This window comes from Ipomoea triloba, chromosome 3 (assembly GCF_003576645.1).
Source record: "Ipomoea triloba cultivar NCNSP0323 chromosome 3, ASM357664v1".
NCBI lineage: Eukaryota > Viridiplantae > Streptophyta > Magnoliopsida > Solanales > Convolvulaceae > Ipomoea > Ipomoea triloba.
The window spans coordinates 21,457,558-21,463,016 of NC_044918.1; positions in this window are offsets into that span (position 1 = coordinate 21,457,558).

Sequence of the window (5,459 nt, forward strand, 5' to 3'; positions counted from 1 at the left end):
GACAAACTGATCGGGTGACCTCTCGAACTACCTTTCGAACACAGATTGCGAGAGAAACAAGTTTGATTCATCTAAAAGATATCACTTGGAACATATCATTAAGTTCATTTAGTGATTTCCAGATATATTACATATGAATCNTCATTTAGTGATTTCCAGATATATTACATATGAATCAATATCCTATTAGATTCCTTAGAAACTTTTGTTTGGCCTTGGTCAGCCTAATAGGAATCTATCATTAAAGCAGAAACTAGCCATCTAAAGTCCTATTTGTCTAATAACAGAACTAGGGGTGGCTATTCCCTTTTCTTGTTCTCCTCTCCGGAGCTGCTTACTGTAGTTGAGAGTGACCATCTTCATCGCTAATCCTCTTAATGTCTTTGGATTAGGTATGATCACCCCTTTGGCTGCTGCAGACCTCAGAAAGTCCCATCTGGTCTTCCTCTCCATTTCCCTTGGTTCTCCATTTGGTTGAGGAAGGCCCTTTTCCAGAATGTGCAGCAGTAGGAGTCCCTCTTGTGCAGGACTCTTCTCCCGATTCCAGTATCCCATCGTTGTGGATCTCCTCGCATTTGGGGATCCATTCACCTTGGATGAGAATAGGATTCTTGCTTGGATTATCAGGAAGCTCCGCAATCTGTTCACCCTTCGTAGATTCTGGATAGTTTTCTCCTTGAAAATTTTTGGACTTGACTGCCTGTTTCTTTCCTCTATAAAAGAATGGAACATCATCTTTTCCTTTCTTTTTCTCCATGGGAAGTTGATGATATGAACTTCTGAAAGAAACCCTCTTATTTATAGCCCAATAAGGTTATCACTTTTGAGTCACGGGATGCAATATGAATGACCGTTCAATGCTTGTGTAACTCCAAAGCTGCCATAAAGTTGATGAAACCGCCCCTCACATGCGAAACAGTTCATGGCACTAAATACAAGAAGATAAGATTTGACCATTCATCCCAATTCTATCATTCCCAATTCTAACCTTAGTTGAGAGAATCTATTTTCACATAACGCTTTTGTGAAAATATCTGCTAGTTGCTCCTCCGTTGCAACATATTCCAAAGTGATGTCCTTTTTCTCAACGTGGTCTCGGATGAAGTGATACTTAATATCAATATGCTTTGTTCTAGAATGTAACACTGGATTGTGGGTGATGGCAATAGCACTTGTATTGTCACACATGATCTTAACCTCCTTACACTCAACCCCATAATCCAGTAATTGTTGCTTCATCCATAAAACCTGAGCACAGCAACTTCCAGCTGCTACATACTCTGCCTCAGCGGTGCTTGTAGCTATCGAATGCTGTTTCTTGCTAAACCATGAGACAAGTCTTCTACCTAGAAACTGACATGTCCCTGATGTGCTTTTCGATCTATCTTACAGCCGGCAAAGTCCGCATCTGAATAAACCCATAAGTTCGAAAGATCCACCTCTCGAATACCAAAGTCCAACACTTTGCGTACCTTTGAGATATCTAAGAATCTTTTTAGATGCATTTAAGTGACTTTCCTTAGGACTTGCCTGAAACCTAGCACATACACCTACTGCAAAGGATATATCTGGTCTACTAGCAGTTAAATAGAGAAGAGATCCGATGATACCTCGATAAGTAGTCTGATCAACCTCTCGACCTTCACTGTCGACATCGATACGTAGAGAGGTTCCCATGGGTACTTTGACTGAGGATTTCCCTTCTATATTGTATTTTCTGAGCAGATCCTTGGTGTATTTCTCCTGATTGATGAAGATACCTTCCTTAAGCTGTCTCACTTGTAATCCAAGGAAGTAGTTTAGTTCTCCCATCATGCTCATCTCGAACTTCCCTTTCATCAATCTGGAGAACTTCTCGCACAAGTCTGGATTGGTGCTTCCAAAAATGATATCGTCCACATAGATTTGCACCAATAAGATGTGATCCCCGTCCTTAATTCTAAACAATGTTTTGTCCACTAGGCCTTTGGTGAACCCACACTGAATTAGAAAAGAGGATAAGGTATCATACCAAGCTCTCGGAGCTTGTTTTAATCCGTAAAGTGCCTTCTTTAATTTGTATACTTTGTCAGCTCCCACGTCCTTCAAGAAACCCGGAGGTTGTTCAACGTACACCTCTTCTTCGAGAAGTCCGTTCAGAAAAGCGCTCTTGACATCCATTTGATATACCTTAAAGTCTTTGAAGGCGGCATATGCGAGAAAGATGCGTATGGCTTCGAGACGTGCCACTGGAGCGAAGGTTTCATCAAAATCTATTCCTTCCTCCTGACAGTAGCCTTTGGCAACAAGTCTGGCCTTGTTCCTAACAATAACTCCATCCTCATTCATCTTGTTTCTGAAAACCCACTTTGTACCAATGACATTCTGATGATGAGGTCTCGGAACTAGTTCCCAAACGTCGTTCCTCTCGAACTGATGAAGTTCCTCTTGCATTGCTTGCACCCAATCTGCGTCGCTTAGAGCCTCATCGATCACCTTAGGCTCTATTTGAGATAGAAAACAAGCAAACATGCTTTCTCTGTAAGCTGATCTGGTTCGAACTCTGTCACGTACATCTCCGATCACTTGATCAGCAGGGTGACTTCTCAGCCATCTTAGGTCGGGTTGCGGCTCCTCAGTTGATACTTCCATTGAAGGTTGAGATGTGGGTTGAACATCTATGATCTGGTTTTGATCAACTGAGTCAGGCGCTTTCTTCTTGGTAGACTCTTCATCATCTGATTCTGACTGGAGTTCTGCTACGTCTCGAACTATCGACTGCTTGTCTTCGAGAGGTAAGTTTGATCTCTCGATAGACTCTGGCTGATCTTCCTCAGCAGCTTCCGTTGTCTTTGATGGTTGATCTGTTGATGCCCTTTCATCAAAGGTAACATGTATGGACTCTTCAACCACCAAACTCCGCTTGTTGAAGACTCTGAGTGCTTTGCTTGTCGATGAGTATCCCAGAAATACTCCATCATCTGCCTTTTCTTCAAAAGTTCTTCGTTGAGTCTTCCCATTGTTGTGAATATAGCATTTGCACCCGAATGAGTGGAAGTGGCTTACATTCGGTTTTCTTCCATTCCACAACTCATATGGAGTCTTTCCAACTCCTTTTACTATCAAGGACCGATTTTGGGTGTAGCACGCTGTGTTGATTGCTTCTGCCCAAAATCCTTGTGATATGTTGGCTTGCGAGAGCATGGTCCTTGCGGCTTCTTTGAGAGTTCTGTTCCTTCTTTCAGCAACCCCGTTTTGTTGAGGCGTTCGAGCAGCTGACAGTTGATGATGAATCCCGTTCTCGTTGCAGTAGCTCTCGATTACTTGATTAACGAACTCTCCACCTTGATCTGACCGGATCTTTAGTATCGAGACATCCTTTTCAACTTGAACTTGCTTCAAGAGATTTGGCAGGGCAATTTTTGTCTCACTTTTCTTGGTTAAGAACACGGTCCATGTGAATCTTGTGTAGTCATCTACTACCACAAGAGTGTACTTCTTTCCCTTTATGCTGGGTGGATCCACTGGGCCAAATAAGTCCATGTGAAGAAGACTTAATGGTCTAGTGGATGATGTCTCGGCTTTGCTCTTAAAGGAGGATTTGATCTGTTTGCAACGTTGACATGCCTCACAAATTTTATCCTTTCGAAACGTCACTTTGGGCAGTCCTTCCACTAAGTTCCTCTTAGTAAGCTTGTTGATAGTCTTGAAGTTCAGATGACTAAGCTTACTATGCCAATCCCAGCATAAATCTTCCTTGCTCCTTGCTAGCATACATAGGGATGGTTTTGCAGACCTCCAATCCACTATGTACATGTTTCCTTTCCTTGCTGCTTCCAAGACGACTTCGAGAGATTCCTCGTTCATAATCTGACATTTGCTTTTGGTGAAGACAACCTTGTAGCCTTTGTCACAGAACTGGCTTGTACTAAGGAGATTGAACTTGAGCCCTTCAACGTAGGATACTCCCTTAATAACCAGCTCATTCTTTTGAATTTCACCAACAGCTTTTGTGCGTCCCTTCTTCTCGTTGTCGCCAAATGTCACCAAGGGACCTTCGATAGGTTGGATGTTCTCTAGCAGTGTTAGATTTCCCGTCATATGTCTCGAACATCCACTGTCAATGAACCACATGTCCCTGGTGTCCTGCAAGGCAATTAAGCAAGTTTAGGTACCCAAACTTTGGGTCCTGGTGGGTTAGTGAGTTTAGGCATCCATTTATACCTTGTGCCCATTATTCCAGGCCTAGGCGCAATGTAGCCATTGTACGTTTGATAATTATAAGGAATGCTAGCAAAGGTTTTAGGCCTCTTTGGTGCATAAATCAACTTAGGTAGAGACTTTTCGACCGGCTTATGCACCATGCCTTTCATACGCTGTTTGGTCATGTGAAATTGCTGAAAGTGAGGTTTCTTCCAGAACTTGTGATTTGATGACCAATTCTCACTAGATGGATAGAGTCTTCCTTTCTCCATCCGTGAGTTCCTAACTATGTGGATCTCAGACCTTCCATATTTGCCTTGAGGCGCATTATATGGAATGTAGCTCTTTTTGTACTTGGAATGGCCTTGCGAGAGATAGCAAGGTGATCTCTCGATATTGTTTACCCGGCCATTCTTCGTAGCTTTCCTATACTTTCCATTGCTGGTGTATAGGGACGGTTTATGAATAGCTACTCTGGTCTTTTCTGTTGGTCCTTTATGACCTTTATTTGGTTTGGGTTGAGATCCTCCATTTCTTGAAGTTCCCAAACCGTTGGTCTGTTTATTTCTCGAGAGATGGTCTCGATGGAACCCTAGACCGGTTCTATCACTTGTAGGTCTGTGATCATTCACCATTTTCTCCATAGCTTTGGAGGAATTAGAGTATGATGCTATAACCTTTCTAAGATCATTTTCTGTGATCTCTCGAGTTTTGCACTCTTCAGTCAGTTGGATTATTTTAGCTTCTAACTCACTTACTTTGAGAGTTAGCTCTGAATTCTCTTTCGAGACGTTCTTAAGCATATCTCTTTCAGCAGTTAGCTTGCTGTTTTCTTCCCTGATTTTGGCATGAGTGCTATTAGCGACTGCGAGATCCCTTTTAAATGTTTCAAGCATCTCAAAGGGATCTTCATCGCTTCTGAAAGAAGAACAACGAGAGGTAGAAGTAGAGCAGCGAGATGTGGAAGTAGAGGTTACCTCATTGTCAATGGCCATTAGGCATTGATTCTCTTCTTCCTCGGTGTATAAGCAGATGAGCCCCCTCTCATCCTCTGAGCTGCTGCTGCTTTCACTGGAGCTCGACGTCTCGGACTCCTCGATTGTTCTCTCGAGTTCCTCAGCAACAAGCGCCTTTCTGCGCAGATGTTTCTTTGTATCTCCCTTGAAGCCACTTTGTGCTGGTTTCTCTTTAGGTTCCTCCTTTCTCCTGGAGTTCCTACATTCTAGGCCTTGATACTTGCTTACCTTAGGGTAAGGACAGTCAGCCTTGAAGTGCCC